General features: G+C 38.8%; 1 protein-coding gene across 9 annotated transcripts in view; it reads right to left on the bottom strand.

Annotated features, from left to right (window-relative positions):
* The window catches only part of LOC121898106 (alpha-1,3-mannosyl-glycoprotein 4-beta-N-acetylglucosaminyltransferase C-like), a 67,734-nt gene extending 40,310 nt beyond the window's left edge, over positions 1-27,424 (bottom strand). For 5 of the 9 annotated variants that reach the window (XM_042413024.1, XM_042413030.1, XM_042413029.1 and 2 more), the window contains exons 1-2: positions 19,736-19,857; positions 10,618-10,716 (exon numbers count right to left, since the gene is read on the bottom strand). The gene's annotated coding sequence lies outside the window, so the exon portion shown is untranslated. Of the gene's footprint in view, positions 1-10,617; positions 10,717-10,808; positions 11,083-15,118; positions 15,200-19,735; positions 19,858-25,077; positions 25,170-27,032 lie in introns of those variants that run through there. The other 4 variants (XM_042413026.1, XM_042413025.1, XM_042413027.1 and 1 more) reach the window with 4 other exon arrangements.

The following is a 27,424-nucleotide window of genomic DNA, read 5'->3' as shown; positions in this document are numbered from 1 at the left end:
TGGTAGAGATGTAATCACCACAATAAGACTGTCGAGGGCAAAATATAAAAGAAAAACAGCCACCTGAATTACAAAGAGGGGTCTGGAATAAAGCATATTGTCCCATCTGTTTACTCTACGCCAACTGAGATTGGTGAAAAAATTAGATTTTCCCAAATGAGGTAGTCGCTGACAGTACATTGGGCCTCATGCAAGAACATTTTCGTATTCTTCTCCTAAAACTCTCTTACTTTTTTCATATTGTGCATCACTCATTTCATGTAAAAATCATAAAAACAATATTTCGGTATGATATTTAAACTCCAAATTCATCCAGATTATGACATAACTCGAAGTCAAATAAGTATTTCTCCCTTTGTGAAGATCTGTTCATGACTCGTACGACAGGTCTGGACCAACTCTCATTAGTACCAAAGAGAAAATTCTAAGTACGAGTCAAATTGATGAATGCCATAAATTTTCTTTAACCCCTCGTACCTGCCTCCTAAGAATGAATCTGTTCGTATGAGTGGTTCTTGCATGAGACCAATTGTCTCCTAAAGTTGCTTGAAACTTCATAATAAAATCCAAACTGTCTCCAGAGAGCAATCACTTCAATTTCGACCTTTTTCCTCTCTCATTTCTTTGGTATAAAACATCCAACACTGTCTGGGAAAGTAAACATGAATGATGCTGTGCGAAGTTTACTGACAGCTATAGCTGTGCACTAAACAGCTAAATCCTCAAAACAACACAGCCCTTGAAAGCTGTGTTCTTTGTTAGACCTGAAGGCCAGATGAAGTCGTCTAGTCTCAGAGACAGCTAAACTAAAGGTGCATTCAGGCACTCTTTATAGATTTGTAACGTCATACATTTACAGATTTATTACCAGGAGATGGCAATCAAGAAACTGACAAAACATACCATGATACCTACAACTGTTAAACAGTACCAGGTTAGCAAGTGTAAATATCTTATATATATCTTCTGCAACTTCCTGTCATAAACAACATTTTTAAGTTGCTAACATGGTTTCCTTTCATTCTGCAGCGGCCCTTTTATTGCTCAGGTTAATATGATTGATTTACTGGAGATTATTATCTGAATAACTTGTTGATGAGTTGATGAGGACCACGTGAATCCGATAGCTGACCAATACACAATAGATTGTGAGATACCGAGGGACGGTTGTGCCACGGATGCAGCTCCTGATTTGGGATGCAGAAGTTCACATTCACAAAGAGGGGTTTTTTTGCTGCTATTTGGGGGAGCAGAAATACATTTTAACACCATGGGATGCAGTGCTACCCGTTGCCTATACTGTCATGTGATCAAAGGAAGCGTTGCACTCTCAAATGCAGCCCTCACTCAGCTGTGCTCGGTTGTTCCCTCCAATTCCACAAGTGAAAACAGACTACACACTAAAATAGTTTATTGTGGAGCCCGGGAGGGGCCATGGAGAAAAAAAAAAGCGTAATTTGTGATCTCGATTTAACTATTTTGCCTGTTCCCCTCTTGCAGATAGCACCCAACGCATTCAGTCAGTCGGAAGTTTGAAGAAAGTGACGAAGAAGACACTTCTCTAACGTCAGCTACTGATCTAAACTGGATCCGAGGCAGCCAGGAAGTGTTTCACAACCATTGATGAATTAAGAGAATACAGGAAACGTATTCTACGGGATATTATTATATCCACATATCTTAGTCCAAGATTAAAATAAAACCATATTAAATCCAAGTGATCCAGAGTGAGGGTGTACGCCAGACGCAGAGAGAACGGCATGAGGGTGAATCGTTAAATCAAGAGCACGAATTATTAAATCGAGAGCGCAAATTACTTAATTGAGAGCACATATGAGTTGTTTTCTTTCTCTATTGGGCTCATGAAACTAATTTTAACACATGAAACTAATATAAATGCCATTTCTGTTTGTTTAAGGTTTGACTGCCACGTTTTTCAATAATGCTGTCTTGTAATATTTGTCTCCTTATACGTTTTAATTTGTTTTTATAGATCATTCGATCATTACTACAACTACCAGTATGCACGAAACTCCACCTACACTAGAAATGAATAGCAAGCAAGGAAATCACACCCATGGTGTACTGCTCAGTATTCCTTTGGAAAACATAAGGGTGATGACACTGTACCATAACCACAGTAGGACCAACGCTGCTGCAGCAGAGTACAACTGCAGGGTAGAAAAAGAAAAGAAGAAAATAGAATTTGAGAGCTCACTAGCAGGCAGGCAGAAGTCTGTGATGAAATCCGCTCTGGGATTTGCAAAACGAGGAGTAAAAGCGAGCTCTGAATGTCAAAACCACTGACGAGGTGCAGTTTGTGTCAAAGAAGAAGAGCGTATCTCTGCTAATTAGCGAAATAATCCTCCGATCTGAATCACCGTCGTAAGCGCAGCACAGAGCATGTGTTGGGAATTTGACTCATGTGCTCTTCACGGTTCACCAGGTTGATGGTATAAATGGAGGATTGATAAGCTCCCATCTGATTGTCCTTCTGCCTCCAAATTGATGGCACACTTAGAGTCTATTGAACTGTTAAGTGGCTGATATGTTTATTGCTCATTATGAACAACATTATTACATCTTAATCTTTATTGATATGTTTTTTTGTGTTGGTGTATTCTGTCACATTGTTTTTGTGGAATTTCTTCTCTGGCAGCAAATACATATTGTCGCATCGTATGACGCACTTCAACTGCTTATTATGATAATTGTTTTTTTATGATTCTGATTATCATTATTATTAGTGGTAGTTGCTGTAGTAGTAGTATTATTGCCAGCCAGTAACAGTGGTGGAAAGTACATTTACTCGAGTACAGTGCAGCACTGAAGAGCAATTTTGAGGTACTTTGAGGTACATTTTCCGCTACTTAATGCTTACTTACCACTCTGTTTAATTTCAGAGGGAAATGTTGTACTTTTTACTCCCCTACATTTATTTGACCGTGATAATTACTAATTACTTTACAGATTAAGATTTTACAAACACAATACATGCTCAATTTATAAAATATGATGCATTGTTACTGATTAAACAAACCAATTTGCTCCACCACAACCCACTATAACATAAAAATGCTGTTTACATAGTAATAATAATACATTATTACAACTACAGAGATATTCTGGATTATGTACATGACACTGATTGTACTTTTGTACTTTTACTTAAGCAACCTTTTGAATGCAGGACTTTTATTTGTAATGGGATGTTTTTTACAGTGTGTTATTGCTACTTTTACTTAATTTAGGGCCTTGAAGGGCAACTCGGTGGTGGTAATGAGTGAGAGGTGCTACACCTTCACTTTCCACACCCAGTTTAATTAAACAATAATAAATAATCTATTATTTATAACAAATTGGTAATTTTTGGTGGACATTTGCGATAAATTTGAACATCTATTTTTCAAGGATTTATTACACTGTTGGACTGCCAAACATCAAATGTTCAAGGTTTTCGTCTCACACTGTACCTGCATTGCACCTGGATTATTTTCATGATACAAGGTTCTTTCTGAAAATGACCACAACAACCAAAAAGACGAGACTCATATCTATCAAAACATGTATTACATGTTCATATTTATGAAACTTTTCATAGTACTAACAGTCCATGAATGTACTACATATTGCTAGAGTTTATGAAGGAAACAGTGGGTGATAAAAAATACTAATTAGTAATATTAGCCACACACCTTATGGAAAATACCCGTCAGAAAATGACAAAAAGGACAAATGTGTGTATTTTAAGGCTATATCAGGGTCTCGGCTGTTTTCTGTGACCATTTTAAACATATGTAAGTAACTCATTGAACAATACTTTCTACTCCTCTACTCAAATAAAACAGATTTTCCCTCCTTAAGCAATATCTCATAAGTACATGCTTTTAAATCATCGCTCCTTACACTGTTTTGGAGTGAATATAACAGTCACTTGAATTTGAGGAGCACTGTGAGAGGAAATGCTGAGCTTCCTGGCCTCTTAAACGGCTGATTATCTCCTCTTCAGTCAGATGGATGGTGTGTTTCTGTGGTGTTGGTACTCGTCCACTCACTCTCTTTCAGCCCCGCATGACTTTGTCATAATTACTTTTGCCAACAGAGGTGAAAGCGGATATTTGAATCATTAGACACGGACACTCGGCTCACCTCTCCTCATATCTGATATCATCATATATCATCATTTGATATCATCTCTAAAGGTTAACCCTCAGTGAGGAGAAGGGTCACACTGAGGAAATTACTGTTTCCTGAGATATGAACCCATTCAACAATAGACACTTATCCAAACATCAGGGAAATCAATTATGACAATATTTTTGACAAAGTTATCACTGGGAAGATTATTGAGGATGAGATTAACGCTCTCAAATGCCAACTCAAATCGGCTTTTGCTGCTTTTTCTATGTTTTAAGCAGATTACATCATGACATCTAACTTCAGGGATGAGTTTGCTGTTTTTCAATCCACACTTTAAGCGAAGCTTCCCCCGGATTCAAAATGTGTGTTTTATTTAAATAGTTTTTATTTTGAGAAATCGACCAATGCTGTACCTCCTCACTGGGTTTTAAAGAGAATCATTAATCCGTAAAGGTAATCTTTAAGTCTTTTAAAAAACATGGATACATCTTGTTTTGCAGGAAGCTGACAGCACACTCAGATTTCAAAAATGTCTATATATTTTACCGATAAAAAAAGGGTTGCAAACCACTTTCCATCAGGTTTTGACTTTATTATTCTTGGCTTTATCTGTGCCAGCAGCAGACAGTTCTGCAGAAATACATTCAATAAGATCTAATAGCGAGCATAGATTGTGATTTTTTTTTTCAATAGAAGATATAAAGACATGTCTGATTGCACAGTGAGCTTCCAGTTTTAAGAACAGGATTTACTGTGGTTCTTGAAGGCCATATGATTGGCCCCATTGGACAGTCTTTTACCAGAGTGAGAAGCTGCAGCAGCTTGATTCTAGTTTCTCTATTTAAAAAGGTTTAAGTGTCCTCTGAATACAGACCATAAATCATTTTTCTCTCTGCAGATATCATTCTATATTAAGATAAAAGAGAAAACCATCAACCCAGTCAGACACAGCCAGAACAGGCATTAGTGTCAGATAGGTTGTCAGTCAGGTGGCAGGCATAGGTGGAGACCAAGGAGACCAGGCTGACCCCAGGCACTGTAAACTGGTTCTAGGGACGTGGAATACCACCTCTCTGGTGGGGAAGGAACCAGAGCACGTGCAGAAGGTGGAGCGGTATCAACTAGATATAGTTGAGCTCACCCCTGCACACAGCAGCATGTCCAGAAATTGGAGCTGTGCCAATGCGCCAAAAAGGAGTTTGGAGAATCTGGTCTTCTTGAAGTCTCTGGGTGGGTTCAGTATAGTTCTGCTGGGGGCCTTCAACACTCACTGTGGGCAAGAATGGAGAAACCTGGAGGGACTGATCTGGACCAGAGTGGTGCTTTGTTATTGGACTTAAAAAGACAATAACAAACATCATGTTCGAGCACAAGGTGATTCATAAATGTACCTGGTACCAGAACACCTTCGGTCAAAGATTGATGATCAACTTTGTAGTCGTATCATTAGATCTACGGCCAAATGTCTTAGACACTTGGGTTAATAGAGGAGCAGGGCTGTCAGCTGATCACCACCTGGTGGTGAGTAGGATCAGGTGGTGGGGGAGTCTGCCAGACAGACCTGTTAACCCAAACACGTAGTGAGGATGAACTGGGAGTGTCTGGGGGAGGTCCCTGTCCGCAAGGTCTTTAACTCACACCTCCTGTCCTGTGCAGGGTGCTGCAGGAGTATGGGGTACCAAAGGTGTTGCCACAAGCCATTCATTCTATATTTAATTCAGCTTAATGAAGGATTGCTCCTTCCAGGTTGGGAGCGAGTTGCTGCCCCAAGTGAAGGAGTTCAAGTATCTCGGGGTCTTGTACACGAGTGACCGAAAGAATGAGATCGTGAATACAAGTAGCCAAAGTTATTTTCCCCTGTGGGTTGGCTGGGCTCACCCTTAGAGACAGGGTGAGGAGCTCAGACATCCGGTGGGTGCTCCTTCACTTCAAAAAGAGCCAGCTGAGGTGGTTCAGGCATCTGATAAGGATGACTCCCGGATGTCCCCCTTTGAAGGTTTTTCTGGCATATTCCAAGTGGCAGGAGAACACCGGGGGGATTATATGTCCCATCTTTCTTGGGAAAACCTCAGGATCCCCCAGGAGGAGCTCGAAGAAGTTGCTGGGAAGAAGGATATCTGTACTACCTTTGCTTGACCTGCTGCCTCCACCACTAGGCCCCGGACAAATGGCAGAAAATGGATGGACGGGTGCTTGTCTTTTGAGTACTTCTCTCTTAAAAGCATCCCTGGTCTTTTTCCTTTAATACAAAAATTTTAAAATGTCCATGAAAAAAAATCCTAATAACATTTCTGAGAACTTTGACCAGGCTTACTGCAGCAGAGATGCTCTTTAGAAGAGCGAAAGATGATGGTGAAAAAAGACATTTTGTCCAGAGTGCCTGTCCTTGAATAAAATTGAGCAAAATGAAATAATGGACTGGCTTATTAAATTGCAACAAGCAAAGCTCTGAAAATTTTGTCAATATTAAGAAATATCAAAGTAATACCACTGCAAAATCTCACCCTGTTCCAGACCTGTGAGGTTGGTACTCTGACCTGTGCTGATTGATGAAAGCTTTAATGTGATTCAAGTCTTCAGATGTGTATTTACAGTAGTATGAATGTTCCCAGTGGGAGCAGGCTGGTCAGTAATGTCTTGCTCTGCCCATTGAGATACAAAGCACCAGCAGTTTTTGGCACCGACACGAGAGTTTGAGAGGCTTATGTGCTCCACCTGCCAACACAGTCTTTTGATCAGACGCCAGGTAATATCAGACAGTCTACATTAATCCTACCATCTCTATCTCCCCTTGGTTCCTTTTATCTTCCCAGCCTCCCCTCTTACCAGGTTGTTATCAGTCTGAGGGATAATTAAGCCTTGTGGGACTGCTGTAGGCCTTCCTCTTCTAAGTTGTCAAAAGTTAGGGAGAGGCAGATCAAACGCCTTTGAAACACAAGTGAAAATAAAAAGCTAATCTGCCAGAGACAACAGACATGTTGTTGAAGAGACTTCACTTTCCTTTGACCCCTCAGCCTGCACTTCAAGATCAAAGTTCACTCAGACTCTGGACAGAATTAGAAATCATAGAAATCTAAATAAATGTACAAGTTGCTGGCAGGAAGTGTTTGATATTGAAATACCACATCAAAAAAAAAAAGAAAAAAAAGAAAGAAGAAAGAAAAAACAAATTTGGTTTAGTGCTGAATCGTTCAGCCAATTAACCAATTAGTCCATCAACAGAAAATGAATCAACAATTCTGACATTTGTCAAAAAAGATTTGCTGATTTTTTCTATTTTATATCATTGTAAACTGAATAATTTTCAGATTTTGGACTGTTTGTGGGATAAAACATGCAATTTCAAGAGGTCTCCTTGGGCTCTGGGAACTTGTGATGGGACATCTGTCTGTGTGAGTAATTACAAAAACACTGTAGACAGGTGCTTACCTCAGAGGCTCCGTTGTAGCCCTACAGCCATCACTACGGTTGCGGCTGTAAAACTGTGGATAAATTGTTTTGAGCGTCACACAACCCCTTCGAAATGACTCGTTTCACCATCAGAATTTAAACCATTCAGTCCGATAACATTTGGAAAGTCTAGAAGAGCCGCACAATTAAATCATTTTATCCCAATTCAAGTTAGCAGCGAGCTAACCGGAAGTTAGCCGCTCGGCAAGCGGAAATCTCCAGTGTGCATGCTCTGCCCAGAGAGCATGTGCAGTAATCATTCATCCAGTCAGTGCGGGAATGTCTAACCCGACACCAGACTTTAAAACTCTGCTATACTGTGAAATACAGAGAGATTTACCTGGCGGTGACAGGCTTAATCAGCATTGTGTGAACTCGTTTGGCGAGGATGTTCATCTATAGTTTCACACTGCAGGTATAGTTGATCCCATGAGTCAGAGTTTGGATTTATAAGTCAAGAATTTAACAGACAGGAATCCACATATTTAAGCACCTGGCAAAGTTATCTCAGATTAATATTAATCCGCAACCCTATAAAAACCCCATAAATATACAGGACAGAAGACTTCTACTGTCTTTAAAGAAGAATCAGAATGAGAATCTAACAACAGTTGCGGAGTTGTCGCCACATCCTCAGTTTTGATGAAACAGATGAGTTTTTGAGTATTAACCTCTTATAATTTGCGTGGGATTTTCTTCTCTAAAACTGACTGATTGATTTAGCCATATTCGGTTATTTATTGTTAAAGAGAAATACTTGAAGAATAATAAGATTTTTTTTTTTTTTGCTCTCCTCAAACCTTGCTGCAGACCTCTCCAACTCACCACCAATATCTCTTATTTATTCAGTCATTCATATACTGTAGGTCTGGTGTCTGGCTGACAGTTGTTTTCGCCAGTTGAAGAAACAATCGACCAATCAGGGCTTTGTTTGAAGGATTGAGAATGGAGAGGCCATCTTTCTGCTACATCCATGTGAAATAATGACAAAAAAAATGCTGGAGAGGATGAGTGTGATCCATTACTGCAGATTCAGTTGACAGAAATCCAACAAAAAAAATCAGATAACAGAAACACAAAGTCAGCAGTGTGCAAACTATACCGTGGCTTTCAGGGGAGCTCACTTTTTTTTGGGACTATTTTCAGCTGCGTATTAATATACATATGGTGCTCTAGTGAGTATTTCTGGCAACAGGATGGTGTATGTCGGATTGAGTCAAAATAAACTGCAGTGTGTGTGTTCAAGGTAATGAAGGAAAATGTCACCCAGTGCAACGGTGAGGATCACTGATGCATTTTTAATCTATGATCTAAGATATGTCAGGCTGCAGGATCAAGTCATTGTTGGTTTTGGCCTTTTTTATGAGATTTGTGGACAATAAAAGACACTGTATAGAATATCACAGGCCCTATCCTCTCAAATTTTCTATAGAGCCAGAGTATGTTTTTGTGTTATCAGTCATTTTATAAACAACTTTCACTGACTCCAAGTTGTCTACAGCACAAAATCATCTAGGTCGAAAGGTGCATTCCTGCTTTATGCTTCTCCTATTAAAGTCTATGTAAAGGTTGTTTTGCAGAGGAAGTTCCCACTGGAGACGAGGGTATGACAATAGAAAGAATAAAAGAAGACAACATGCTTTACTTTGTACTGATCTTAGGAAAACAACTGTTTTTCCTTTGGCTACCTAATTTTAGGGGCTGATATCTTCATGTGTAGCTGCATAATGAACAGGGAGAGGTAGCTTGTGATGAGATTTCTCCATCAAAAAAAAAAAAAAAAAAAAAAGAAAGCTGTTATTTCCTTTGAGGATTCAAGTGCTTATTACCGTTATCTTCATCAGGAATAGCTCAGCAAAGGTCGCAACAACATGCCTCAACTTATCAGCTGCGAGGAGGCTGAAATGAGGATTTGATCTGCCTGTAAATCCTCGATATGAGTGCGAATTTCACTTTTGCAGTAATGGAGCAACATTTTTATCAAAGGCAAAATATGCTCTAAGATAAGACAGGTAAATTGTTGTTGGACAGTTTAGTTTTGCTAATCCCGCAGGCAACTGGACAAATAAATTGGAACGGAGATACGTTCTTTCAGCAATATAAAACACTAAGTGAAAATGTCATGTCATGTCTGCTACTGCTTTCCTACTTTTAGGGAGGTCAGAGGTCAGGATCAGACCCTGGAGCTATCATGTAGGGATTCAGAGTTTTGCAAATCAGTACAGCAGATGCCTGCCGATACAGTTGTTGCTCTCTAAACAAATATGACAGCCTGTGCACCAATTAAGTTTCTCCACTCAGTTTCAATATAAGTTTAAAAACTGCTAGGTTTTTGTTTTTTTCCAAAAAAGTACCTGTGATTTTTTTCCTGCTCTGACACAGGAACACATGCTGTCCTGAACCAGGAGCAGCTGTTTAGATTAATCTTTAATGCACACGTCCATCACAGTCTCTCCACAGCAGAGCAGTGTACCGAACCACGGGAAACTTTTTAACTGTTTGAAGCTATCGTCATTTACAAAGATCGAGCTCCTCTGAATAATTAATTTCATGAACTTTATGTAAGTGATTTATCAGGTTTTTTTTGAGGTGTCAACTTTTGCTTGAACTACACAGAGCTCTCTGTAACCTTGTGTTTTAGAGGGTACTAAATGAGCAAAAGGTTTTCTACCTCAGTTAATTAGATCAGAGGAAAAACAAAAAAACAGTCCAGTTTCTATAAATCAAATGAAAATTCATCCCTCCTGCTCTTCCTTCCCTGTTATTCTGATGCAAAACGCACCATTTCAATGCAAAGGCTTTTCATTGATTTAGCGTATAATTAAAGCTGAAAACTGTCACATTGGGATGAAATGATGTCAGACTGATAAGTGGCGCTACTGTTGTTCTGGTGTCACATTTGTGGCAACAATTAAAATGTGCCATCAGAGCCAGATCTCACAATAATGTGAGAAAACGCTTCCCGAACACTGATACAATTTTAAAAATAGCACTTGAAAACAAAGTGTGACAGTTTTAAACTCTTACCTGCCAGCTGATGTTGTTAGGTTGTATGTTGTTTGTGGGGGTGTTTCTTCTGTTTGCTTTGTGGATTGGCATGGATCCTCAATCATACAATGAGACGGTCTGAAAAGAAAAAGAAAAAGCAGAGAAAGAAAAAACAATATACGGTGATGCAATTTGTCTTTATAATTCAAAAGACCGTGATGCATATTCACCCACGCATCCTCTAATGAACTGTCTGGCCATTTGAGACAGAGGACTCCATATTCAGTCAGACTACAGCATCAGACTCTAACAAACAGAGCATCCTCCAGTGGAAATGTTGTTTTCTAAAATATCACATCTGTGTTTAAGAGGAGGAAGAAAAAACAGGTTCATTTTCAACCATCTGTAAAACAGAGCTGTCCTTTTTAATTCTAAATCTGAGCCACTTTCTACAATCTGAAACATGATTTGACTTTGAATGGTGCAGAAAATCACAGTATTGTATTAAAGTATGCACACAGAATGTCATTTGAACACTATATGATTGAAAACTACTTAATTAAATTGCACATAGTACCCAAAAATATTCACGTTTTCAGGAAAATGTCATTTTTAGATAATGTGCTTAAACTGGGTGTTAACTGTACTAACATACAGTCATCATATAATTCAACAAGACTACTGTAAGGTGTTTCTAATACTTGTTTTTTTATAAGAAAGTTAGAACATTTCTAAAAATAAAACAGGAATTAACAAGTTGCTCAGGAAGTGTCGACACTCGGCAACCTGCAGTAAATCTTGGACTAATTTGTCAAATGCAGCATCTGTTTATGGCTCCGGAGCCATGCTTGGATTTTAACATGGGTTTGATGTAACTAACATGTTATGCTGTGTGTTCTGTTCCTTCTTAAGACAAGATGCTAAATTGCAGGAGTGAGAGAGTCTGGTTTCTGCGAGGCTGCAGCCTCGATTCAAAGGAAATTCTGGTGCGAGCAGATGGCCGTGTAGACTTTGCTCGCTTGTTTAAAAGTAGGCAGTCCACCCACCTTCCATATTTCTCACACTTAATTTTGTCGAAGGGAAAGCTGAAAAGTGGACAGACAAGAAAAGAAGAGAACACACCCATTGTTCAAATGCAGACAAATAATTATGGAGTTATGTGGTTGTTTTTGACCATTTTACAAATCAAAATTGAGTTTTCCAAATACTTGTGACCTTTGAATGTTGGTTGAGTGGTATTTTGTTAGTGATACATATTGAAATTGATTATTTTAATGATATGGACTGCAGATAGGAAGTACATAATAGTTTTGCCAGCTGGAAGATGACTCAGACCTGTCTTATAAATCCAAGAAGATTAACAACAAATTTAATCAGTAATCAGTCTGCAACCCTGTCTCCTAATAAAACTACTTGTCTATGCTAAGTGCGTTTTAAAGGAAATGTATTTGCTGGCTGGATTAAATTCACTGGCAACATTTTTTGTCTTGTCCAGCTATGTTCTTGTACTATACAGAAGGGTGATGCTGGACATATTAAGTGCAGGACTTTGACACCCGGAGACAAGGCTTTGCACCCTGAGTTACATATATAATTAGGTTCTGTCTTTAAATTAAACATTCAGGTTAGCATTGAGAAAGATTGTGGTTTTGGTTAAATTTAGAAAAAGTCTGTCTCGTGCTTCCAGTCAGTGTTGGTGTTTTTGTTTTTATTGATTTCGAGTGGTTTAACTTCTCACCTTGCTGAAGTGATGTAGAAATGTACTCTGGGGGTGTGTCAGTACACCGTGACATCACGGTTGGGTGTGGTCAGAGGTGAAACCGACTTGAAACACTCAGGGTAGTAAAAAACTGCTTTTATTGTTTTTATTGTGTTATTTACTCTTTTAACCAAGCCCCCAATCTGTCCCCAACCCAAACCAAGTGCTTTCAGCTCCTTAACATAACCATGAAAATGTTAATGATGGTTAAGGTGCAGACAGTGAACCGCAACATCCCGAGTTTGAGTCCAGCTGGAGATCCAAAAAATACTAACAAAACCAGACATTAATCGTGCTTTAGTGCTACAAATGGACATTGTATTGAAAACAAATTAAGTTTGTTGTAAACGAACATTTTGCAGATATTTTTTTACAAACTTGCACATACTGTACGTTCATTAAAAATTATTTTTTATAATGTTGACAAAGAAACACAATTCGGACAGTATTAAAGTTCTCTGATATACCAATACCAATGATCTTATCCCAAATTTAAAATCTGTATACTTCACTGTATCTTCACTGGAATACTTTTTATTGTAGATAGATAGATAGATAGATAGATAGATAGATAGATAGATAGATAGATAGATAGATAGATAGATAGATATAATTAAATTGACAAAGAAACTGTATTTAGTTTGGATTGGTTATGTCATGGCCAATACTCAATCCACTTATTAAGATCAGTATCTGACGTATCGGATCAGTGCTTTCCTAGTAATATATAAACATAATTTCTGGGAGACTGGGCTGCAATCTGTCAGCAAAATTTTAAAGTACATAGTAACAAATTCAGACACAGAAAATAAACCTTGAGAACATGTAAAACCAGAATCCGGGTTGCATATTTTGCACCCACAAGAACAGCGCTACAAGATCTGAGAGAGTAAGAAATTCAAGCTTCTTTTGCTTGCAATCGTTAAATTTGGATGCTGTCTGGAGAAATCAGTGGGAGCAGATTTTGAGGTGAGTGCACATGAAAGAAGAAAGAAATTGTCCCCACACACTCTGAAATCTTTATTTGTCCTTTTTTTTTGTGCTCATTCAATATTTTTGACATTAGCAAAATCACACAGATTTATATGTCCACCTTTCTGAGCACAAGTTGTTAAATCTGTTTACGAGCTGTATGGCTTCCCCCTCAACATTGTTTCTGCCTGTTCATCGATCCTCGAGCGTGAATTATTTCACCCACAGCTGTGTTCCTGAAACTTTAATATGATGTCTTGAAAAAGAAAGATAATTAAGGTTTTGAAAAGTCCAAGGTGGCTCACACACAGAGAAAAGAAAAAAACATCACTACACTGATCCTAAAAAAAAAAAAAAAAAACCCGCCAGGGACGCTTTCTCCTTCCATGAAGCACACCGATGAGGTCAATCCAGGTAAAATCCATTTTCCTGTATTGATTCTCCGTATTAAATCTATACCAATCACAACAGAAGGGGACGCAGGTAAAGAGAAGCAGACAAATCAATGAAAAGGATTTTTAAGCTGAGAGACAACAGGGATGTGGAGAGGGGGGTAGATCAATATCACAGAGACGACCCTAATATTTTGTACATTTAATCAAGGCCTATGTTGAGGACTGTTTTGCGGGCCAGCCAACAAAGATAAAAATATTCTTTGGAGTTGTCCTTTACGGAGAGAGAGTGATGGAGGTCCTTGCTGACAGTAAATCCAGCCTGCAATAAATGTAATTTCTAATTTTAAGGGGTCCATTAATTCTTGTCCAGCACTTCTGCCAGTAGTAGTTTTGATGGGGGTCATGAGGAGAGCTAACATTAATAACAACTGCCATATTACAACTGGATGTGGCTGGCGAGAGGGTCCTGTTTGACAGTGTCCTCTTGGAAATAACATATGATGCCATTAGGTGCCATTATAGGTCAAACCCCACACAAACACACCCCGGCTGACAAGGAGCAACAGTAAATCACTCTAATCCAGCCGTGAGATGAAGGCAGGTTATTCCCACATCGCTGAGGGGATGGGAATTTGTGTCACAGGCTGAGCTGCAGTTTACCAGCTTGAGTCATGATGAAAGCTGTGATAGAGCTCAGCTGTCACTCAGGAGGGCTGAGCCACAAATCTCCACAAACCTGCCTTCTATACTTCCAAAACCCACGGACCGCATGCCTCAGTCAGCGTGGACGTGAAGGGATGCCCAAAGAAAGATCCAGCTCTTGAGCCAATGTGGTTTTTCAGTCGCACGCAGAATCCCGATGCAGAGGGGGGGAAAAAAAAAATCACTTTACCTCGATTGTGTTACGAAACCAAAAAAAAAAATACAGCGTAACATCTAACAAGCAGCCAGAGCTTATTTGTGTAGGATTATCTTTTCTTTCTCTGCTCTCATACAGATTGGGATCATCATCTCTGATGCTGTAACCCTCCTGGTCCCTCAAGCAGAGATTTGACTCATCTCCCTCTCATCCTCTTCCAACCCTCAGCCCCGCTGAACCCGCCTGTCAATACAGAGACACTAAATGTTGCTCAGAATGTCAGAGAGAAACTGCAGCGTGCCTCTTACACTTTACACTGCACAGCCTGCATGAAAGCACAAACTATCCTGTCACTGAGAGGAGAAATACGGAAAATTAAGTGTATTAGAGGGTCGGGATTGGGGAGAAAGAGAAGGACAAGCAAACTGAACAAGAGCCAAACTCTGCAGAAGTTGTTTGCTCCTCTTCACGGGAGACAAAAAAGGAGGAAAAAGATAAAAGAAAAAAAAAAAAGCAGTATAAAATTACACCCATAGAGATGCAGAGTGAGCTTACCTGCCCACGGTGCAGACACAAACAGATCTGTGGCTTTCTGCTGCCGCTCCGTGCTGCTCCACTCACCTAAATCACTTCCATGACTCACGCAGAGGGAAGATAACCGGCTCTCAGGAAATGTGAAGTAAACACTCGTTGCAAAGGCAGGCAGGGCTCTCGCTGCAGCGCTGCTATCTCTCATCCTCGTTTCTCCTCCTCTGTCTCTTCCTTTGCTTTGATCTCTCTCTCTCTCTCCCTCTCTCTTTCCAGTGGTGCCCCCCTCTCTCTCTCCATCTCTGCCACCCCCTCACTCTCCACCACAAGGTGTCACAAACAGAGTGTGCCTGCACCCACTGCCTTATTGGCTCTCACTTCTCTCTCTTTTTCTCTCTCTCTCTCTCTCTCTCTCTCTCTCTACCCCCCCCCCCACACCACCCCTCTCCAACCCACCACCCCTCTCTCCCTCTCTCTCGCTCTCACTTTCTGTTTGGATTGTCTGCCTTAAAGAGGCAATACATCACACCACAGCTGCACAACTCAGAATATGTCCACAAGCAGGCTAAATATGAAGGCGCCGTATATGTGTTAAAAAAACAACAACAACCCAACAACACATAAACAGCATTTTCACATCCTTTTTGTAAAGACTTCTGTCCGCACTGAAACCTATAAATAATTGAAAACCATTTCTTCTTCTCTCCTGTCTCAGTTGACAAACAACAAAACTATTCGTCTCAGCTGGTTAAAGCTCCATTCTATCCCGTCCTGCTCTCCTTCGTCTTGTTTTAATGCAGCTAAACTTACAATGTAGTTGTTTTGATACATAATTTTCTGTTTCTGTTGTTGTCAGTGTATAAAATAATGTTTTGATCGCGACCCAGATGCTAACTGTTAACCAGGCACTGCTGCGCCGATGCACGGTGGCACCGATCTAATGCACGATCTCAAAGTCGTCTGACGAAATAAACATAAACACGGATTAAAGACGACATCTGTTTCATGTGATTGGCTACACTGAGATTTAAAATGAGTGATCAACATTTGGCGATAACTTTGGTTACTAGCGGTAACAGCGAATAATGTTTAATACTACAGCGAACTTTGTCAAAAGAACAACAGAGGAACAGTCGGTGTATCTGTTTACAGCGCAGCCAAACAAACTACACCTGTTTTAAAAAAAATTACGATGATGCAATGAGCAACTGCAACCTGATTTTATGCTGCACACGCTGTAGTTTTCCAAACAACTGCAGGACTCTGAATTTTAGAAACTGAGCCGTTGTCAAAAAAAATGCAGAAAATGTCCATGGCTTGTTTTGTAGACACATTTTTGAATGACTGGCTGTCAGCACTAACCTCTATGAGAAACCCTGTGTGTTTCCTGTGACTGCTTCACAGTTGAATGCTTTTGATGTGCACTAGCAGCAGTAGGAAAATGTTCAGGAGAGTGAACAGTAAACAGAGCGACTGTTAAATTACAGTATTAACAGTAACGCTAGATTACATGCTGCATCGTTTCCTGTCGGCTTGATGGAAATCTCCAGGATTAATATTTTAACTTTAATGCCACAAATCCCCAAACGTTTCTGGAGTAAGCTTTGTTTTTTTTTTTTCAAAAGCTCAGTTTTCCTTGTCCACTCTAAAGAGAGAGAGAAAGACTACGGAGACATCTTAGCGTGGATGTACTCTGAAGCAGCAATTACGCTTTGGCGAAGATACATCTAAACATCTTTGTGGATCCACGCGAAGAAGAGTGGTGCATTTATGGGTAATCATAGAAGAGCTGGCACGCAAACCTCCCAGCTTTCTACATCACGTCACGAAGGCCTGAGTGTCAAGCAAGCTGACGCGTCGATACAACTCCTGTTGGGAGACGAGTTCAAAACGGAAAAGGAAAAACATGTACAGTATATACAACCTCGGTTTAAAAGAAACAGCCATGACAGCGTCTCAGACTGACCCCATGTGCATGTTCGCCTACGTGCGGCGCGGAGAAGCAGGTTCCACAAGGACCTAACTTACACTGCAGGAGTCATTTCAGAAAGCTTTTGTTAACAATCCTGTTTGTTGCAGCCATTAATAATACATGTGGATTCAAAAAGTAGTGGAATTTTATGAGATGGAGCAAACAACACACGCCATACTAAGGCTCCAAAAGACTAAATTTATAAATAAGTGAAGTCTTGTAATGGTCCTGTTAATGTAATGTAGTCATTTAGTGTATTTTAGACTTTATTAGATATTTTCTAATAACAAATAATTCTTTCCCTCTTTCTGTTTTATTTGTTTTTTGTCTTTCATGTCTGTTATTCAATGTAACTGGTTTATCTGAATGTGTTATATATTCATAGTTTAAAAATTGACATGTGAAAATGTGAAATTGTATGAAGACACTAAAAAAAACAAACTCTCCTAACTGAGAGAATCTAAGGATAGTGAATTTTGAGTGGATGTAGCCTTTAATGATCAGTTCAAACCGGGTCTGCACCATACCAAGAATGAAAGAGGGCCAGGAGTCAAGTTAACCAATTTGCAATTATAATTAGCCTTCAAGCTCCTTAAAATGTAGATTGCATATATTCTCCATGCTACCATGTCCTCATGTGATTTTTGTTGTAATTCAGCATGAAAAACTGATTAATGGCAGAATCAGAGATGTGCTCGTGCTGAAGGCGTGAAGTGCTCTCCATGTTGTCGTGTTTGGGTATCCGAGAAATGTGCTGCAGCTGTTTTAAAATGTAAGCGTCCTAAATCATTCAGATCACACCGTGTAACACCACGCGCCAACACAGGGTCCCTGCTGTTAAAATACTCCTGTAAGCATTAGCCTAATTCAAATGCAGCAGCTGTGATATGAACAGGACAAGAAATTAAAGAGGAAATGCTGGAACATCTGTCTTGTTCTAATTGGGAACTGGAGTGTCTGTCGTCATCTTATTGTCCTTCATTCTCGCTTTTATTTGCAGGTTTATATTGGCCTCAAGTACATACATTTAAACTTGAAATTTGGTGGACATGCTCGAGTGGAAGAGTGCAGAAGCTTAATGTCAACTATTCGGCCTTCATCCATGTGCTTTTTTTTTTAAACTGAAAATAAAAACTGAGAGGAATTTGGCGCTCTAACGAGTCCCTTTGTAGATGCTGTAATAAAATGATTATTGTAGAATTATTTTTGACTTCTAGCAGCTGTCTGGTATTTTAGACTTATGTTTTTAATTTTTTGTCTTCTCAAAAATATGTTTAGCTTCAGTGTTTGCATGTTTGCAGGGAGGCTTTTGGGGACTTGAAGAATGATAGTGATGCTTTTGCACATTTTAACTACCAAATATTCAAACTACAAATCACATATACTTCATTATATTGCATGGTTGCATTTATATTGTTATTCCAAATAATATTTAATGGTTTTTTAGATTTATTTCCTACCATCTAGGCAGCTACTTGTTCCTTTTGCATTTCAAATGGACCCATAGACACTTAAAGACAGCCTGATATAGATAATTAATGCACAGAACGATCATATCATTTTCCTCTGGCTTGCTTAGACCAATTTGAAAACTTTCCTTATTGATGCATTGAAGGACACACAGTCCTTCAATGCATCAATAAGGATATTTGAGTCAGTTGCAGGAAAGCATTACATTCATGCCTTTTTATATTAGAAAATCAAACCTAGAAATTATAAGAAATGTGGATGCTGGATGTGTATTTAGTTTTCCTTGCATTATGCTGTTTAGCAGCTAACTGTAGACTTAAATTTAGGATGTCTGAGCGTTCTTGAATGCAGCAACAGGGAGAGTTTTCTGTGAGCTGAAACCAATGTCTGCCTGACAGTGATAAAAATGAATGTACATGTGGGAAAATGGTCACCAGTAATGTTACGTATTTGCAATTTGTAAGTTAATGGGCTAAAATTTTCCAAACCACTTTTATGGCTCTTTAACACATAATAGTTTTTAAATGTGATCTGATATTAGCCAGAGCCTGACAAGTTATTATGTTTTATAATTTTGATATAATTTTAAAGATAGAGCAACAGTCCTGTATAACATTTTTTAATCAAACAAGACTAAGAATCCGCAGCCTACAGCGGCTCTGTGAGACTGTATTTGCACAGTCGTGACTTTAGCTGAATGCTAACGTCAGTTTGCTAACATGCTGCCGAGACATTTCACAAAAAAACCCCCCCAAAAAACACGTCAACCTGACAGAGGCACTTGAGGAGAAGTCAGGATTAGTGGGATTCATCCTCTGGAGACCATGAATATCTGAACACGCCAATCTACTTAATATTTGATGAGGCTAACATTGTCATCCCTGCACCGCTAGCTAAAAATGATCAGACACACCTTAATTCTGAAGCATGTTTTAAGTGAAATCAAACTGTCGAGTAACTTTGTAATGCAGCATTTATTTCAGTCATATTTAGGTTAAGTAACAGAGTAAATAATTACTTTTATTCAGTCCTAAGAGTCGCTGTGAGAGAAATAATGCCATGAGAGTTAACATGGTGATTATATCAGGAGCCGAAAGCTACTGTCAGAGCTTAGTCCAGTCAAACAGAAAACACATTCAGTACCCAGCAGACCCATCAATGTCCTGGTATTCTCCACTCGCCTGATTAAAGCCATTACTTACTGTATTTTGTCTCAGGAATATAGATGTTGATTCTAATTTCAACAATCTTCTCTCAGGAGGAGATTCATTAAGGGCAAAAGTTCCCCGTCAGCTTCCCTGAGCAGCAAACAACCTGGAACCATTAGCAGCCATGATGATGAGTGACAGTCAGCTGACTACTGATACAACAAAAGAATGCAATTATACATCAGGGGCCTGGTGTATACTTTAGATATTCATGTGTGCTTTGGAGACAAGCTAAGCTAATTCGTGAATAGATGAATAAATCAATTAAAAATTGATGAGGCGATACAAAGTCCTGCTCAAAGACATCCACGGGTGACTGGTCTCTTGGCATTGCGCTGCATGACCTTCTTCTCTCTGAAATATGAATATGGATTTCCTGCCTGAGAAATCAGCGCTGAATGTGTCAGAACAAGTCTTAATTAACTGTTTTAAAAGTTCAAGTTGCTCTGAGAGCATCTTGAGAGGTCGACGTGTGACAGTTCTGACTATTGCAAATATAGAAGTAAAGGGAGGAGGGTGAGGAGAGAGAAAGAGGCTGATTTTTTTTTTCAAGCAGTTTGACACAGCCTCGTCTTGTCTCGCTGATAACGGATGCAAATGACTATTTCCTCCATCTGGGATGCATTAGAAAGAAGATCCCATCATATTTAGCTGCCAAACAAAGTTAGAAGTATGACAACTCGGTGTATGGCAACCCTTGCAGCCAGATACGAGAATGAGTAACGGCCAAACGGTTACATACTGTACACACAAGTCTAATGTTAGCGTCTGATTCATGTCGTCACTGGGCGAATTTTACAGTTTTAAAACCTATTTTTCTCAAGGGACTCTGTTCTCAGTTTACTCTCTTTCTTTCACATATAAAAATAGCATTATTTCAAAACTTGATGAAAATGAATGATGAATACTGGACCATGAGAGCGATGATTGTGCGAGGTACAGAAGTCAATACTTTCCCTCATCTCCTCCATACATCATGAGATTTCCAATCACCACTACGACCCAAACTGAGCTCCATCCATTAGCTTGTCAGAAACTTTGAATTGGAATTGATTCCTCTTCCTGTAATTATTCATCTGTCTCGGTTATTTATTGTTGTGACAATAGTGTTGGTGCTTTTGTGTTGGGTGTTTGGGTTGATTTTGGGTGCAGAATTAGAATTCAGACAAAGGCCCCTGAAACACCAGATACACATCTGTCTAGGCGACGTCTACGATTAGAAGCTGGGTCAAAGTCAGGTGGCTACAATGCATTTACTTCAGTGATTTACTATGTCTATGTCTGGTTTGCATTTCCCCCAAAGTGATTCACTATATACTCTTTGGGTTTTCAGTCATTTGTCATAGTTGTAGCTGTTCCAGCTAACAAGCCAAGCCTGAATAAAACGACGAGGATGTAAACAGAGTTTGTAAAGTGAAGTGTTTTTCCAGCATTATTTCCTTGAGGAGACTTCTCTTTATTTATGTAAGTGATAGGCGATTGACAGGGACTATAATGCCGCCCTGATTATTGAAAACACGATGAAAACACAAAGCAAACCAGCAATTTTTGGTTTACTCTGATGAATTATGACACTCTGGGGAAGTTGTTTTTTTTTTTTGAATGGCAGCGAATGGCTGCTTCTGAATGGAGGACAATGAGCTTTAATCTTGTGCAAAGAATTGCAAACAGTGCAGTAATCTAAATGATTGGGACGTAACGTAAACAAGGACACGATGTCATGGAGGTGAAGCAGACGACACGGTTCAACCTCACTGCAGAGAGGAGGAGGTGCAGTGAAATTATCCTGGATGAATGATGTCTGCAGACAATGTCACAGCAGGTATCTTAACCTAACTATCTGCCCTCCAACAGACTAACTGTGAGTCCCTGAATGATAAATGAATGGATAAATGAATGAATGAGTATATGAGTGAGTTACTTTTTGGATCCGTGAGTTGCTTTGGCATCTTAAAAACACACAGGGATGTTATTTGACATGCTGAAAACCTCAATACTTGCTTCCTTTTCAGATTTTTATATTCACTTTAAAATTGCACTGGAGTCAATACAGTCTGTGAGGCACAAGAAAGGCAAAGCAGAAACTCTGCTGGACCTCTGGGGGGAAAAGTGGAGGCTAATATTAGGAGGTAGGTGAATGTCAGCAATATTTAGGCTTTTTGGATGCCATCAAAATCACGCTAGACACATCTTTCTCTGTCCTTTTTGGATTCTGACCACAGAGAGTAGATGATTTTACACCCAAAAAGGGATTGAACTGGATGTTCTCATTGGATGTTGTTGGATGCGAGCATTACGACTTCTAGTACTGTGAAAAGTTACAGTTAGTAACTGTAAGTAAAGTTAAAGTATGAACACGTAATATATGTATTGATAGATCATCAGCGTTATCTTTTTGGCTTTAAAAAAAAGGGTGTCTCCAGGGGGTTAAAGGGTTAATCTGTAGAGCTCTAACGATTAACTGATTAGTCGATTAAAAGAAAATTTATCAGCAACTATTTTGATAATCGAATAATCGTTAAAGTAATTTTTTTAAGCAAAATGCCAAAAATTTGATGGTTCCAGGTTCTTAAATATGAGAATTTGCTGCTTTTCTTCGTCTTACATTATAGTTATTTGGATATTTTGGGGTTTTGGACTGTATGTAGGACAAAATATGACATCTGAAGGTGTCACCTTGTGCACTAGGACATTATGATGAACATTTTTCTGATGCTTTAGAGACAATTGATTAATCGAGAAAATGAATGGCAGATTAAACGATTATGAGAATAACTGTTAGATGCAGTTCTGTTAGTCTGTATTTAATGTGAATTTAAACTGACAACTTTGTGATTATGAAATTGTCATTTGATCAACATCTCAGTGCAGGTGCCTGATTCACAGGTAACATTTATGAGCTGCGATCAAATCATTATTTTCTGCTCATTCACTGGTCAAACAAACAGAAACAAAAAAAAGAAAACTTCATGGTCAGATCAGCTGTCTTGAAACATGGTTCACTTATTTAGTCTTATCAGCAGACACAACAAGAGTCAGAAAAACATTGTGGCAAGATCACGTGTGCGTTTTCCCAACTCTGCAACACCTGGAAGTCCAAGAAATACAACCACAAAACAAAGATCCATCTATATAACAGCAACAGCAAGTCCAGCTAATGTGTGACTCTGAATGATGGTGAGAAACCAAAGCTGATATGAAAAGGACTGAAGCATCGAACAAAAAAGAAGAGGACATCATCACTGAAATAAGGCGACTGTGATGATTGGGCCATGTGCTTTGAATGAAGGCAGATTGCACTGGGACGGACTCCTCCAGGTAAAAGAAAATCTGAAATACCAAAAATGATGCTGGTCTGGGTTGTTCCAGCTGTTCATAAATCCATCTCTAAACTTGTATGTAAAGTCCTTCCTAAGTTACAAGCTAGTTTCAAACTAGTGATTCACTAAATCAGGTTGCACCATTAAGACTTCTTTCTGACTAGAAATGTCACTTCAATCCCTTATGTTGCACTAAATAAAAATAAATTAAAAATAAATACATAAAAACTATTAAAAAACAAACAGTGTAACTGGTAAAAAAAAAAAAAAAAAGACTTGTGAAATGTCTTAGCAAGTAAAATAAGAAACCAACCATGTAAACAGGAAGTCACTGTAGCTTCACGAGTTGTAACACAACTTCCAAAAGTTTCCAACAGTTTTAGGGGCCAAAAGATAAAATAAACGTACCTGCCAATCCTTTGTGAATGACTTTGTTTTATTTATCTCTGCACACCCAGAGAAATACGTGTTTTAGAATCAGTAGTATTTATGCATTTTGCAGGGAAATATCCGATTATGCTGACCTAAGTGTTGTTATTTGGTCATTTAGTCTGATGTTATTGGCATAAAGTTTTATAATTTGAGGTTGTGTTTTTTTTCTGTAAAATATAAAATGTCATACCATATTCACCATATTCAATATCACCTCTTTTACTCTTTAGTTTAAGCAGGTCAGATATTAGGAAGCTTACTTTTGCTTTGTGAGTTGGTTAATTCAACACAAGAGTCCCAGGTGGCAGTAAGTAGCTGAAAATATTTAGTAACAACTCATCTCTACGTAAGAACTAGTTTGTGTCTTGCAACCGGTTTTAATTTAGTGATTAACAAACACTGACATTATAATGAGGCTAAATCTGAACTTACAAACTAGTCAAGATGAATCCAGATGGGGGGTTTGGCTCAGCATGTTACCAAGAACAGGGAACCATGGAGGAAGCTCATTGTATGTTGCTCTGTCCCACAGGGAACAAGAGGATTAAGTAAGTTAGTATTTATGAACTGCACTCAAATCACTATTTCATGCTTGTTCAAAGTGAATTGAGCTTTAAAACACAGTGTAAGTGATAATATAAAGCAGGACGGGACAGAACGGAGGTTTGACCAGCTGATTCTCAGCGGAGTAACCAGACCGTCCGCCAAAAGAGGACAAAGAAGAAGAGATTTAGCTGTTTCTGTATTGTTTTGATATTTCAATGAGGATGGGCGATGTTTTATGAATATGAGCTAAAAATGTTAAAGTGGATCCATGCAGTTTCTGTGATTATGTATTTTAAAAAAAAGAAAAAAAGGCTTAACCCAGCCGTTGGTTTTCTTCACACAGTGATTATTTTGGAACAGAAGGGTTTTTTGTGTGATCTGACCTTTTTGTGGAGAGTCTGACTGAAAATCCAGCCTGAGTTTCAGCAATGTTTCAAGACAAGATGTTGATTTTGAAAATAAAATACTTACTTTGTATTTATACATCTAACTCTTCTCAGATTGTGGTCAATTAAACTGCTGTTTGTATGTTTAATAATTGATCGCTGTCAGCAGTTTTTTTTCTGCATAGGATGCAATACCAGCTGGCAAAGCTGATACTCTGTGTGCTTTATTTATAACATTCAAACATAATTAATATTTCAATTTATATTAAAAGGTCAGACTAAACCTTTTTAATTTAAAGCTAACATTTGTTTCAATGTTATTTTCATCATAGGTAATGCGTAACAGTTCACTCGGTTCCAATGCTCCCCTCTCTAAACTGCCAATTACTGTATTTTCTAACTGCCTGCACCATAATTACATGCTTGACAGGCATGAAGGGTATCCATTAACGTCAGCCTTGTCAGTGTAAAATGTGAACGCTGAGCTACAACGTGAGCTAAAGGGAACTCTATCACCCAATCAGTTGTCGAAGCTCCCGCTGCGTTCCTGCTCCGTCTCCGCAGAGGCAGGGACTGAATATTTCATAACCATTAATGCGAAGGGTTGTATGAGCTCCCAGTGTGACTAAACATTCAGTGAATCACCACTCACATCCTAACCTGGTGGAACGGGATGAAAGGCTCCTGTTCACCTGGAGGACTGGCCAGAGTTGCCTCTCACGCTGATACTCAGGGTCGGATTTTCTGAAATGGGATGAATTATTCAGTGTTGAATTTAAAATATCACTACAAACAGATACATAATAGTGGTGGCAAACATTTAATCAGAGTTAAACTGTCAGGGAGTGACTGCAAGGTGCACTCGCTATGCAGACGGAGTTAAAGAATATTCAAGACTGATATGAGACTGGTTTTAGTGCTAAAAAAAAAGGTCATTTATCAAGCAAAAAGTGCCAAACAGAACCTGGTTCCAGCTTGTTAAATAGGAAGATTTGCTGCTTTTCTCTGTTTTCTTTATCATTGTAAACTAAATTTCTTTGAAGACTTCACATGGGGTATGAGAAATTGTGATGTGCATTTTACAGACTAAATGATGAATCAGTTAATTAAAGCATTGTCAAAAAAAAATCATGAAATAATCACTATTTACAGTCATAATCGGTATTTAATTGCTATATTTTTTAATTTATTACTTCTTATTTGTATATAATCAATTTTGAGCTCCCGCTGTGTTTTTGAAAACAAATTACAACAGCATGTCATTCTAAATAATAACCAACCCGTTTAACACTCTATTTTTAAAATTACAACTCAGGTGTGAAAGCCAAAACTATAAAAAAGGTGAAAAAGTCAAAATAACACATAAAAATCCTGTAAGACTTATACTGTGGTCTCCGGCTGCTGGGATTATAACCGTTTTAGGGCGTAAGAATTGAATCACAGGCCAGAAAAAATGGAATATGTGTAACAAAAATGATCGACACTCAGTTAGAGAGTCTGGCTTCAAGCAGCAGCTCCTTTAATGTTTCCTTGAAGAAGACACTGATACGCTTTGGAGCACTGGAGGCTCTATTCTGTTTCTCAACCTTTACTTATGATATTCTTGGAGGCGGGCAAGAAGATACCAATAAAGTCTCACACTATTATAATAGTGGAACAGAGGCTCAGTGGTTTGTACTGCACAGCAAGACGGACCTGCTTGTGAATCTTGGTGCCGTGGACCTAAAGACATGCAGACCACGTGTTTGGATGTACTGTAGACTCTGCTCTGGTATGAACTCAGGCTTCTAGCTTAATGGATGCATTAAAGGGCTTCAGCAGCCTGTGATGGAAGAGCCGACTGGGATATTTACTCTCTGATGAAACTCACATTGCCAACAAAAATGATGCTAATGGTTCATCTCCTCCTGGTTTTTAACACAACAAATCCATTTCTAAACTGTCAACAATACAATCTTTAATCTAATTTGTAATCAAAACCATTTTTTAACAATAGCCTCTTAATATCCACCCTTTTTTTAAAAAAAAAATTCGCCTTTTTGGCATACCCAAATGAAAAAGCTTATTACAGAAGAGCTGTAAGGCTAAAATGCATGTATTAGGCTTCATTTGAAAGGTTTCTGGAAATGTTTGTATCTAGTTTTTTTGTTTAGCATGTGGCTAAAACACAACCAAAACTACATCAGTTCAAATATGGCTCAAAAAAGTGCCTTTGGTCCCGTCTATAATGAGTCATACGTGAATAACAATAACTAGGACATGCTTTATGCCAGAACTATGCAGACATATCACTACATACATTCTACATCTTCCAGACCTCTAGACCTAACTTTATCAGATCTAAGGAGTTTTTTAGTTTGTGGTGTCACTGGTGTCCCCGAACTTCTCCAAAACGTCTCCAAGTGGCCAAAATTGTGCCAAATTGCTTTTATTCATTACTGTATGATGCTAAGCCGCTTACAATTGGCTTAAGTGGCGACCCCGTGGATGTTTTGACGTTAACTCTGACTGCATTAAACATAAAACCTCCACACAGACGCAACTATTCTAAAACTAGCATCCCTGACAGAGTGACCAGACATAACCAAGTCACAAAACCCAACATACAGGCTTCTTTCTAACAAACAAGTCTTCAGCTGCAGTACTTTTATCCCGATGACATTGATAAAGGCAGACTCCTGTTACTTTCATTGGCCAGGTGGTTTTCCATCATATTTGCCCCTGTAGAGTCTGTGACCCTGAATAAGAAAAGTAAACAATTAGTCTGCAATGTTGCACTTTAGCTTTACAGATAGTTCAAAATGCTCGAGCACTTTTAAAAGCATCTGACATTCTAGTCATACTCGACTGGAAAGTGTAATAACCTTAATCAAATAGATAAACATCAAGTTTTCTCACCACCATGCCATCTTTCTCCTTGTGGAGTGAGTCATTTATTTGAGGTTGTGCTCATAAAGTGAAAACAAGACAAACTCAAATGTTTTCTTGCTGCTGAGGAT

Source organism: Thunnus maccoyii, chromosome 5 (genome assembly GCF_910596095.1).
Source record: "Thunnus maccoyii chromosome 5, fThuMac1.1, whole genome shotgun sequence".
Lineage (NCBI taxonomy): Eukaryota > Metazoa > Chordata > Actinopteri > Scombriformes > Scombridae > Thunnus > Thunnus maccoyii.
Note: the sequence above shows the minus strand (reverse complement) of the source record. Positions and strands in the feature narration are given on the sequence as shown.